The following is a 13,341-nucleotide window of genomic DNA, read 5'->3' as shown; positions in this document are numbered from 1 at the left end:
TATTTCCTCAAACATAGGATCTCTATAACAAGTATTTCAAAGCTGTTACAAATTTGCTTTTTCCTAGTAGGGCCCGTGGCACCGCCCACATTCCCAGTATTTTATACAGATTTAATTTAAATACTCAAATAATCGTAATCCATGTCACTTTTTCAGGGACCATACAGGTCACTATAATTTTTATTTCAAGGTTAAGCTAGTGAGGTTAAAGTCCCCGGTTCGTGATAATCTCACATAGACTGAATAAGCTCATATTGTTAACCGAAGTTTGCTCAACCACCAAACTGAAAACCCCTTTCAGAAACCAGGACCTATGTTACAAAATAACTCCGTTCTCTTGGTAAATTATTGAAGTTTTCTAGGGCTGAAAACGCCTTTCCGATAACTCCGTTGTCTTGGCAAATACTATAAACTTTCTAGGACTGAAACCCACTTTCAGAAAACAGGACATATGATGTGGAATAACGCCGTTATCTTGGAAAATACTACAAGCTTCCTAGGACTTATATAACTTGATGCTTCTATAGCTAATAGCTGTGCCACTCCTAGTACCGGGAATCTTATCCTGGCGAGCGCAGAGCACGAGTATAGAACGGGCTCGATCGTTTCCTCCTCCAACCCGCACTTGTGACGAATATGTGCAGCCAGAATATACATCATGAGCCTACAGTCCTAACTAAGGTTGTAAGACGTATACATGGTCTTCGAGACTTTGCAGCCTTACGTTGGTTCCACGTCATTTCTGCTTGGTCGATCATGTACAACTCTACATCTTACGTAGAAGCTTCTATAAAGGCAAGGAAACTGAGCACACGCCTATAACTCGGTGGGAAAAGTGGGAACGCATCCTAAACCTTGTGTGTAACCATAAACAACAATGACTCCTATCAAGTACGTTCTATTGTGGCTTCCGAAATCGCAATCCTGCTTGCATGTATCTTAAAGATAGCAAAACGGTATACATATTGTGACGAATATTAGCATCACTAAGCTGTTAGTAAATAATCACGCAACAACAAAAACATGATGCAGCCACTCTTATGTACATGTACACCAGGGGTCCCCGAAATCAAAACTGTGGCTGTGTTATTCAAACTAAAAACATCTTATTGATGGTGGTTTAGTTGTTGATGAAAATGAGGTAGGACGTATGCATGCATGTTTGTTAACACACAAAAAGTAATTCGTAAATGTGCCATATAAATACTGCTTTATTGCTTGAGTCTAAGGAAAAATTTAAGCAAAATAAATTGCTAACATTAAACCATGAAAACATTCTGCGCATGAGCGTTTTCTTGCAAAATATCTTTTCGCAAATGCGCAAGTAAACAATAGCCCCACCCGATGTTGCTACTATGCTTGTTCAGCGACAGCTAAAGCCGAAGAAAGACGAAAGAGAATAATACGTGTGAAGTGGTGCCATCAATTATTCAACTAAATGGTGACCCCTGATGTACACATTAAAGCAGACGTCGGCAAAATGAAAATGCAGCTGTGTTAGTGAGAGTCACACAAATCACATGATGCATCATTTTGTGTTGTTCATTCGCTTATTAGCAAGTAAGAAGCGAAGATCGTTTGTGGGCAATGGTCGGCAAATAGTGAAACATGGGCAACATTCGTCAACATTGCGAGCGGTGCTAAACTATCAACGACTACTAAACTAAAGAGAATAAGAATAGGTGTGAATTGAGTGTGCACAATTGTTCCACTATTTGCCGGCGTCTGCATTAAAGCTAGCAACACTTATGTAGAAGGCGACGAAGAGCTATCTCACACACACAGATGTAGTCATCAGCCGAAGTAGTTACTCATACATACACACGCATATGGCTATAAACTACAAATATACATGTACTTATATAGCTGGTAACCAAGCATGAGGTACAACTGTTCGCGAAATTAGTAGACCTTAGGAGAAATGGGTGAACGAGGAAACCGAGAGTATAAAAGTAGCGCATTCTGGGTAATAACGAATCAGTTTTGGTGTTTAAGCATGTTATTGGTTGTGAAGTACTACACCCAAATTAATCTAAATAAAGACCAGTTTGCAATACTGAATGTTGGAGTGATTTATTTAACAGTTTAGCGATTCGAAAGTTAGCAGAAGGTTTCAAATAAGCGGAATTTCTCGAAATCCGTTACAATATGATCTTTGCTGGCCTTCCAAACTATAAGATCTTAGATCAATGGTGCCATCGGCGCTTCTGAAAACTATTCGGCACTCACCTCGTTGTAAATAGCAAAATAAGACGAAGTAAAAATACCGTAGTAGATTTCTTAAATCTATGAGGGGTTCAGGATTTTGGGCAAATGGTTTAACATCATTCCAGAAAATGTTTTGAGAGCCAAGAGCTGCTAAGATATCTTTACAAACGATTTTTTGTTTAGTTTAGCGTTAGTGAATTTTATATGGTTGGATTGATTTTGAAAAAGTGATTTTCCTAATAATTGCAGACAGCTCATAATGGAATAAAACCAGACAGGTGAAGTCAATATTACAATATGGATTCACATTTGACAATACTTGCCCTCATTCGTTTAAGTGCTGCTTCTTGACTTATCTGCATCGTTGCTTGTTTTCAGTATCATAAGAAAATATTATATTAATGCCTTAACCGTCCTGTGCATAGATGGGTACCCGGGTACCTTTTGCATATTCAAAAGCCATTTTTAAATAATCTACAAATAGAAACGAGTTAAAATTTTGTGGCATAGTATGGGAATAAGTTTTCTAAAAAAAGATGATTTTTTTAATAAATTAGTTTTTTATTACTAGTCCTCATGGCTGGGATACCCAGGTACCACTCGTAGTTCTCACGTTTTTACGTAATCTACAAATAGAAACAAGTTAAAATTTTGTGGCATCCTATGGGAATAAGTTTTCTCGAGGCCTTGCTTTGAATAAAACACTATGTTAATATTCATACATTTATTTGGTCGATATTTCGACTTCAATCTGAGGTCATTTTCAAGACTTTTTAAAAAAACACAACATGAAAAGATAATAAACAGAAATATATTAATTATATCACATACATACATACATTTATAACACTAGATCGCCTTACTTGCATGGAAATGCCTGATCGACTAATCAGGTGTTCTAACAAAATAATAGGAAAAAGGTGGAAAAAGGAAAGTAAACAATTAGAGGACCGCAAGTATAAACAAATTTTAAGGAACCGTATAAGTAAACAAAATTACACAACAACAATCATACACAGAGAATTTTTAAGAATAACAAGACAAAATGCAACAAAGCAAAATGTACATAATATCATTCCTCCCCTCCCCTTTCATTAGTTGTTCTCCCAATCTCGTTCGCAGCGGGATATTTGCTGGGCTGTGGCGCTCTCGATGAACCTTTAGCGATTTTCCCTGTATGTTGTTGCTGCTTTGAAACTAAATTGCGATACGCGTAGGCACATTGGTCTACGTCAGACTTGTAATTCATTCTATTAGGGGTGTTCATAATATGGAGCATCTCCAAAATATATCTTTTATTGTAGTGTTTTTCTTTATCGAGAATTCCAACATTTTCAAAATCGGGGTAATGTCCAGTGTAAGCACAATGAGATGACAAGGCAGTCGCAAAAACAAACTCTCAGCGACAGACAGGTTCAAACATGAGACCGTACTGAAAACAAAAAGGTTCCTTAAAAACAACAAGCATCTGCTCGTGCTTAACGCCGATAAGGGAAATGTCACAGTGGTCATGGACAAACCAGAATACGACCAAAAGATGCAAATCTTAGTTAACGACATTTCAACGTACAGGGTACTGAAACGCGATCCAACGAATAAATTACAAAAAGGAACAACGAAATAGTCCAAAAGATGTTTAATATTGGTTCTATCGATTTGAAAGGAAAGAATTTCCTTACATGCAAAAACGCAAACCCTCCTAGAATATATGGTCTGCCGCAAATACATAAAGATGGCATACCGCTCCGACCCATTTGTTCGGCCATTGACGCTCCGTCTTACAACTTATGCAAATATGTAGTCCAAATCCTCAAAAATTTAAATACATCGCCCATTCAAAGATAAGATTAAAGACACATATATTTATGATGATGAAAGTGTAGGGTTGTTGTTGTTGTTGTTGTAGCGATAAGGTTGCTCCCCGAAGGCTTTGGGGAGGGTATCGATGTGATGATCCTTTGCCGGATACAGATCCGGTACGCTCCGGTACCACAGCACCATTAGGGTCCTAGCCCGACCATCTCGGGAACGATTTATGTGGCCACATTAAACCTTCAAGCCATTCCCCCTCTCCACCCCCAAGTTCCATGAGGAGCTTGGGGTCGCCAGAGCCTCGTCTGTTAGTGAAACAGGATTCGCCGCGGATAGGTGAGGTTGACAATTGGGTTTGGAGAAGCTATATATTGCGCTGGCAACCTGAAGGGTTGCGCTACACAGCCCCTTGAATCTGGTATTTTAGTCGCCTCTTACGACAGGCATACCTACCGCGGGTATATTCTGATCCCCTAACCCGCTGGGGTGAAAGTGTAGTGTCGTTTGATGTGGTCTCCTTGTTCCCTAGCATCCCTGCGGATGTGGCCATTGAAATCATATCTTCAAGATGGAATGACATAAAAGAACACACATCACTGACAAAGGAAATATTTCTTAACATGGTTAAATTCTGCATCAAGGATAACCGTTACTTCAAATACAACAAAAAAATTTACGAGCAACTTACAGGAATGCCCATGGGTTCTCCAGCTTCCCCAGTAATAGCTGACATCGTTATGGAAGAGTTGTTTATGAAGTTTGTAACAGACGCGAAGAAAACACCCCGATTGTGGACAAAATATGTTGCTGATATTTTTGCGGTTGTAAAAACTACAGAAATAGAAAACATGTTAAAATTGCTAAATGGATACCACAGCACTATCAAATTTACAGTAGAGGTGGAGAAAGATGGAGAGATACCCTATCTTGACACTTTGATAATAAATAAAAACAACAGATTGTGGATTGATTGGTATATGAAACCAACCTCATCGGGGAGATTTATTAACTACAATTCTAAACATGAAACAAAAATTAATAGAAACACCGCGAAGAATTTTATAAGTAGAGTTCTCACGATAAGTGAGAAAATATTTCATAAAAAGAATATTGCCATAATAAAGAAGACGTTAGAACAGAATGAATTCGCCAGAGAATTGATTAATAAACTTATTCACAACTTATACGCAGGAGCAAAAAAATGAAAACTTATGTGAAAAAGGCAATAAATTATATAAGCCAGCATCGTATATTCCCGGATTGGCAGAAAGAATGAAAAGTTCGAACCTACATATTTGACAGGGAAAAATACACAATAGCATTCACATAAAACAATTCACTCCGACAAGTATTTAACAATATGAAGGACCCGATTCCAAAGTTAGAGACATCTAATTTAATCTATGAAATTCCATGTAATGGCGACGGGTCCCACGTATGCGGGAAGGTATATGTGGGGACAACAAAACAAAAACTGAAGACAAGGGTTTCCGGTCACAGGTCCAATATCATGCTAAGAAGGGGGGGGGGGGGGGGGGGGGGAGATGATATTATGCACATTTTGCTTTGTTGCATTTTGTCTTGTTATTCTTAAAAAATCTCTGTGTATGATTGTTGTTGTGTAATTTTGTTTACTTATACGGTTCCTTAAAATTTGTTTATACTTGCGGTACTCTAATTGTTTACTTTCCTTTTTCCACCTTCTTCCTATTATTTTGTTAGAACACCTGATTAGTCGATCAGGCATTTCCATGCAAGTAAGTCGATCTAGTGTTATAAATGTATGTATGTGATATAATTAATATATTTCTGTTTATTATCTTTTCATGTTTTGTTTTTTGAAAAAGTCTTGAAAATGACTTCAGATTGAAGTTGAAATATCGACCAAATAAATGTATGAATATTAACTTAGTGTTTTATTCAAAGCAAGGCCTCGAGCTCACAAAACCCTACAATTTTTAAATAAACAAGGCCATCAAAAATCAAAAATTTGGAATAAGTTTTCTACAAAAAGGAGAAAAAATTTTTTGAAATATACTTTCATAAAGATGGTTGTTTAATAAATTAGCTTTTTATTACTAGTTCTCGTGGCTGGGATACGCAGGTACCACCAGTATTTCTCACGTATGAACTGCCTTGTGGTACCTCTGTACCCAGCCACGCGAACTAAGAAGAAAAAATATTAATGAACAGGAGGGTTAATGAAGTAAAATTCAGAAAAATAACGCCTGTGGTCTGTATTTCCTTTTGCAGGAGGGTTTTTTCCTTATCCTGAGAGAGAAGGGAGCGTTTTAGAGAACGGAACTGAATAGCTGAATATTTAGAATACCATTCCCACAACTATATATTGTTGACGTTATTGATATGATTGAAAATCTGGTACAATATCATGAAGCTGCGAATGAGTATCTGGGAGGCTTGTAATACGAAAACTCCTTATTGACGGTATACGGTCCCAAGACCCAACACTTATCTATGTAAAATAAGCGTTGAAGTTGGCTCATTGAGCAGAAAGAGGTGGCTAATGTAAAAATATATAGCAGCAGAAGTTTCACTGCAATGTCACCTGATTGCAAAAAAAAAATCTGTGGCTTATAAGAACTTTAAACAGCTCTGTCTAACACAAACATTCTTCTGACTTTTTCTATCTTTCCACCTGCCGCTTCTCTGTCTAACAATTTCCTTCCTATCTATAAAATAGTACCAAAAATTTGTTCTCCCAACTACTTTAAAACTCATGACTGGATTATGAGGGCCGTCAAATGTTTGTTGTTGTCCTATTGACTTCGCCTGTCTGGTTTTATTGCGTCATGTAGACAGCTAAATCAACATGGTGAATAATTTCAGTTCGCTTATTAGAACAGAAAATATTAAATCATGTAATGTTGACTCAAACCTTATGCGAAAAATTGATTGAAACCGAAAGAAATGGAGGCCTTAAGTGGAAGTTTTTAATCCTTGCAGAATGTTAAAATCGAATAATTTTCGCTGAATGAAAAGTTTTAGCAGATCCTGAGTGAAGCGTAGTGGCGTAGTAAATTTCAAAATTCATCGAAAAACATAGTAATAATGTCATTAATAAAAACTCAATATGCCTGATTATTTTCTAAGTAGGGAAGTCAGTAACTAGTGATACAAATTTCTAGGTCAGAAATAGACTTAAATTGCCAAAAAGAACTGGTTCCAGGCCCGACGAGAGGGGAGGGGGAATGGGGGATTCCCCCCTGGCCCGGGGTTTCTCAGAGGGCCCGCGATTTAGAGGTACTAAGAAATTTTTTTTTTTAATTCAGGAGAGTCTTTAGTTGTTCTACGTTCAAATTTTAAGCCGAATTTCAAAAGCAACGAATATTGATAATGATTTTTTGCCTGGGCCTTCGAACAGTGAGGAGACAATCAAATCATTAAACAAAAATGTATGTTTACATGAATCGGAAATCGTAAAGTTTTCGTGGTGACACTGAAGGTTCATCTTCAAAAAGTCTTCCAACAATACCACCAACTCTGTATGAAAGTCCAGATCATTTAAACGACTTCGATATCGGTAACGTGTATAATGAAAGAGGCCTAGCGAAAGTATATATATTGCTGAACGAAACAATGGACATTTTTTGGGCATCTAAGATCTCATAAACCATTATGATCCGATATTTAGAGATCATTTGGAGAAAGTTAGGATTTCACAACAGCAGCACGGACGTTTACAAGTTCACTATCTTTCCCCAGACATTCAGAACGAGTTTATAGAAATTTGTGCAAAACACGTGAGGGAAACTATATTAGATCAAGACAAGAAAGCCAAGTATTTTGCTATTATCGTTGATGCTATGCCTGATGCTAATAACGTTGACTACGTTCATTTTGCACTAAATCCATTTCAATTCGAAAGCGACAAATTTTACAATTCAAGAACAGTTTTTGGCTTTCCTGATTTGTAACCACGAAATCACTGATTTAATTTGCTATACTCTAGATAAACATGAAATCCCATTAAAAGATTGTCGTGCACATGGGTACGATAACGGCGCCAATATGAAAGGAGCTTACAACGGGAGCACAACGCCACATTCTCGACAAAAGCTCGAATGCTGATTACTCGCCTTGTGCAACCCACAGTCTGAATTTATGTGGTCTTGATGCTGCAGAATGTTGTACGGCTGCAACTACTTTCTTCTTCTATTTTCAGCAGCAGTCCAAAACGATGGGACACATCCTTAAAAAAATGTACCGAGCTATCTTTATAGTCTTTCAGACAAATGCCAAATTTGACTTCGTAAGCATACGGAGATGTTACCGGCATTCTCAAGTTCATCAACAAGTTCGAAAGACGTTCTGAAGATAATGTAAATGAATACATTCGTGAACGATTTGCAGCTATGAGAAATTTGAGCGAGACGTTTTCCTTTTTGTGGCAATTTGAAGACATGGATGAAACTATGGTTCGGGCGAGCGCAGCAAAATTTGTCGCAAAATACAAGTCGGACATTTCTCAAAGCTTAGAATGCGAAATAATTCACTTGAAACACATTTACGAAGCAAATTTTGATAAAGGTCTGTCACCATTGCAAAATGCATTGCTAAATGCCATGTACATTAGCCTGGGTGGATTTGTATGGACGAAAGTTAACCGATATCGCGCCATCGATTTGATTCAGGAAAAAAGGATTTGAGCTCAGGAAAAAAAGTTCCACTACGCATGGTAGGTAGGTTGAACTTGCCGGTCCATGAGGACCTAACATAGACTGATTGAGTCCGTAGTGTTACCAGAAGACCATATCAAAAACCAGGACCTATGTTATAAAATAACTCCGTCCTCTTGGCAAATACTAGAAGCTTCCTAGAACTTAAGCCACTTGCTGCTTCTAGATCTGACAGCTGTATCACTCCTAAAGCTGGAGTCTTAACCTGGCAAGTGCAGGGCACGAGCACAGAACGTGCTCGATCGATTCCTCCTCAAACCCGCACTTCCTACATCTGCTATCACTGACCAGGCCTAATTTAAAGGCATGTGACGCCAGAAGGCAGTGACCAGCCACAATACCCGTCATGAGTCTACAGTCCTCTCTTTTTATTGATAGAAGCAACTGTGTTAGTCTAAGGTTGTAAGACCTACACATAATCTTCGACACTTTACAGCCCCGCGCTTGAACCCACGTCTTTCCCGCTTGGTCGATCATGTGCACCTCTCGCCTTCGCTTAATCTCGCCCAATCTAATTGGGACATCTACGGAGCAAGCTTCAAGGGATACGCCCTTTTTAGTTAGTTCGTCCGCTTTTTCATTCCCATTTATTCCCATATGCCCTGGGACCCAATATAGATGTATGCTTCTCCATGTCCCGATTCTCTCCAGAGACTGCTTACACTCTAACACGAATTAATATGCTGTGCTATGCGAGATTATTGCCTTAATTGCTGCATGACTGTCAATATAAAAGTTCACACGGTTGCAGCTTAAGCTATTCTCTTCCAGGGTTTCTACTGCTTTGGTTACGGCTAATATTTCCGCTTGGAAAACGCTACAGTAATCCGGATCAGCGCAGTATACCACAGACCCTACTCCTTCCACTACTTTGGAACCATCTGTGTACACATGTATCGCCTCGCCCGCCATTTGCGCACCCTTGCGCCAACCGTCCACCTCTATTGTGGCCTTAAGATCTCCCTCGAAGCGCAGATAAGGAATCATGTAGTCTGTTTGTCTTGTGATTGATGACGCTATACTACTATGGCCATATGGTCGGCGCTCAAGCTGCCCCGAAGCACCGAGCCTGGTTGCGGTCGTTAACGCTTTGTTCTTTGCTACCAGGTCTACAGGTGGGATGTGCAGAATGGCATACAGTGCAGCCGTCGGGGTTATTTTCAGGGCTCCCGTAATGCTAAGCATCGATAGTCTGCATACCCCCTCTAATTTTTTGAGGTATGTTGTTGTTTGTGTGGCTTTCCACCAAACAAGAACTCCATAGTATAGAATAGGGTTTACAATCGCTGTAAAAACCCAATGAGAAAGAGAGGGCGATAGGCCCCACGTATACCCCAGCATTCTTTTACATGCATAGAGTGCCGTTGAGGCCTTCTTGACCCTCTCCTCCACGTTGAGCTTCCATGACAGCTTACTGTCTAGGACGATTCCTAGATATTTTGTGCAAGGTTTCTCCTGTAAGGTCACCCCTCCTAACTTAGGCCTGGTCCAATTTGGGACCTTGTACCTCTTTGTAAACAAGACCATATCCGTCTTCTCCGCATTGACTTTCAACCCAACATTAGATGCCCAGTTATGAATATCCCGAAGCGCCCGATCCATCAAAGAACTAATCGTTGGAAGGCACATTTGACAATTGCAACGTCATCTGCGTAAGCCGTAGGTTTTACGGGTCCCTCATCGAATTTCCTGAGCAGTTGGTTGATGACCAGCGTCCACAGCAGAGGTGATAGCACCCCTCCCTGCGGCGTGCCCCTGTCCACTGATTTCGTGGCCTCGTACAATCCCCATTGTGATTTCATCTTTCTGCAATTTAACATGCAGCCGATCCATCTGATTAAGGCATGATGTGCTTTAATGTAATTAAGACCATCCATAATCGCCCATTTTGCAACATTATTGAAAGCCTCGGCAATGTCCAAGAAGACTCCTAGAGCATACTCCTTATATTCCAGGGATTTCTCTATGCTTATTACCACCCTATGCAATGCGGTGTCTACCGACTTGCCTTTGGTCTACGCATGCTGTGTTGTGGAGAGCAGCTTTTCATCCACGTTGGACTTTATGTACACATCTATCAGCCTCTCAAAGGTTTTGAGCAGAAATGATGTTAAGCTAATGGGTCTATAGTCTTTGGGATATACGTGACCGATCTTCCCCGCCTTTGGTAAAAAAGCTACACGAGCAGTTCTCCAAGAGTGCGGTACATCATTCAGTCTTATGCACCCATCGAATATTATTTTAAGCCATTCTACGACCGCCCTACTTGAGACTTGTAGCATGGCCGGGAATATAACATCTGGGCCCGGCGATTTAAACTTAGAAAACTTCTTCACTGCCCACTCGATCTTGGTATCGGTCACCAAGCCCGGCACTACTAGCTCCGTGATCGAAGTGTGAGTGATGTCTGCTGGCTCTGCTAAACCGTCTCCCGATGGGAAATGTGTATCGAGATGCACCTCAGGGGATTCCTCACTATTACGTGACCATTCCCTGTTCTCTTTCTTTATTAGTCCCTGGACTATGTTTCCCTTTGCTAGGACTTTTTTCAACCGTGCTCTTTCGCTGGAGCACTCTATGTCCGTACAGAAACTTTTCCATGAGTTTATCTTCGCCCTGCTAATTTCACGCTTGTAGATCCTTAGTAGATCCCTGTACTCGTCCCGACACGCTCGCTTTCCGCGGTCTTTGCGAGCTTAAACATTTCTTTTACCTGTATTCTTAGAAGACTCAGCTCATTGCTCCACCATGGCGGCTTTGCTTTTCCTCTGAATCTTCTTAGGGGGCAAGCTTTGTTATACGCAGTCATAAGCGTCCTTGTTAGGAATTCATTCGACTCCTCCAGTTCCTCTACATTAGCAACCTCTTTGGGTTGTCCCAGTTTTGTTTCTACATGTTTCTAGAATTCAGTCCAGTTCGTTGACCTTGGGTTTCTAAAGGTTCCTCCCTTCTCTACCCTCTTTAGGGGGATGCTGAAGCTGATATACGCATGATCGGAGAAGGATGGTCTATCAAGAACCATCCAATCATACCTTGATATATCACGCTCGGAGCTCAAAGTAATATCCAGAACATTGCTGGATGTTGGCCCAATGTATGTAGGGACATTTCACCTGTTGGCTATCTGCAAATTGGTTTGCAGCATGTAACAAAACAGAGATTCGCCTATCTCGTTCGTATCTGCTCCTCCCCTCGTATTGTGGTGCGCATTTGGATCTGCGCCTATGACCAACCGCCCTTTGCGCCCTTCCTCCTGTACTAGCCTTTTGCACTTCATCGGTGGAACCTCCGCAGCATGGGCCATGTAGCAGGACGCCAGGATAAATGCCTGCTTATTCTTTTGCTCAACGGCCACCGCTACGAGATCCTCAGTGGTGTAATTAGGCAGCATATATGAATGCAGCTGTTTCCTTACCATTACTACAGCTCGCACCCGTCCTTCCGTTTGCGCGTAGTAAACGCCAAACCCGCGCGCGCTAAGTCTAGAAACCTTTCATCCCGATGAGAGCCACGGCTCCTGGATCAGCGTCACGTCAAACGAACACTCCTCAGGGGTTAGGAGGAGTTCGCTCGATGCCACTTTACTATGTTGGAGGTTTATCTGTAGCATTCGCAGCACCATTGGGCTGTTTGTCCCCCTCCAGTACCTCCGTCTTGACGTCGTCGTCCTCCCCTTGCCCTTTTGGTTTAGAATATTCGAGACCCCCTTCAGCCTCTCGTGACTGTTGTGCCGGGTGTTCCTCTGTGCGAATCACAGCACCATTTAGCGGTTGGTCCTCTTCTAGCACGTTCGTGGTGAGGTCGGGGACCTCCACCTGTCTTTTTCCCCTTAGGCTTTTGAGGTCCTTTTCGACTTCGCCCACCTCTAGCTTGTTAGGGTTTTTATCCTCGGGACTTATTTTCCTGAGTCGCATGTAAATTTTGCCAGTGCCAAAGAACATTTTGCCAAGCTGCTTGTACAAAATATCCTCCGCCTGCTTGTTTATTTGGAAGATGTAGAACTGACCATCCTCGGTAGGCCGAGATACAGTAAGTACCTTCTAATCCTGTGTCGGTATGTTCGGATTCTGATTCTGCAGAAGTCGCAGTGTATCCTCCGACTTCATCACGCATGGTATCCATACCTTAACTTTTGGTACCTTGGGGATTTGCGCATACCCAAAGAAATAATTTTCGAGTTTGCAAAAAAAAAAAATGGCGAAAGGGTAAATGTTTCGACCAAAACACTCCCCAAAACCCAAAAAATATTTTTTTATTTCAAAACTGTTGTAAAAACATTGGCGATAACAGTTTTTTGAAAAAAAAAATATTTTTTGGGTTTTGGGGAGTGTTTTGGTTGAAAAATTCACCCCTTCGCCATTTTACTTCCGCAGGTTCGAAAATTATTTTTTTGGGTATGCGTAGTGGAACTTTTTTCCTGAGCCCAAATCCTCTCGAAAAATCGATGGCGCGATATCGGTTAATAAATCGACACAGTCATATGTTCAAAATCTGTATACAATTTTCCCCAACATTTGTGTTGCTTTAGGTATCTTTTGCACTATACCCAGGAGCGAATTTACACAGGGGCAACATGAGCAGCTGCCCAGGGCGCCGTTTCAATAGGGGCGCCAAAACTAAGACA

General features: G+C 40.7%; 1 protein-coding gene across 1 annotated transcript in view; it reads left to right on the top strand.

Moving 5' to 3' along the window:
* Window positions 1–13,341, top strand: part of Dscam4 (Down syndrome cell adhesion molecule 4) — a 2,049,237-nt gene that overhangs the window by 920,434 nt on the left and 1,115,462 nt on the right.

Source organism: Eurosta solidaginis, chromosome 5 (assembly GCF_040869045.1).
Source record: "Eurosta solidaginis isolate ZX-2024a chromosome 5, ASM4086904v1, whole genome shotgun sequence".
In the NCBI taxonomy this organism is placed as follows: Eukaryota; Metazoa; Arthropoda; class Insecta; order Diptera; family Tephritidae; genus Eurosta; species Eurosta solidaginis.
Note: the sequence above shows the minus strand (reverse complement) of the source record. Positions and strands in the feature narration are given on the sequence as shown.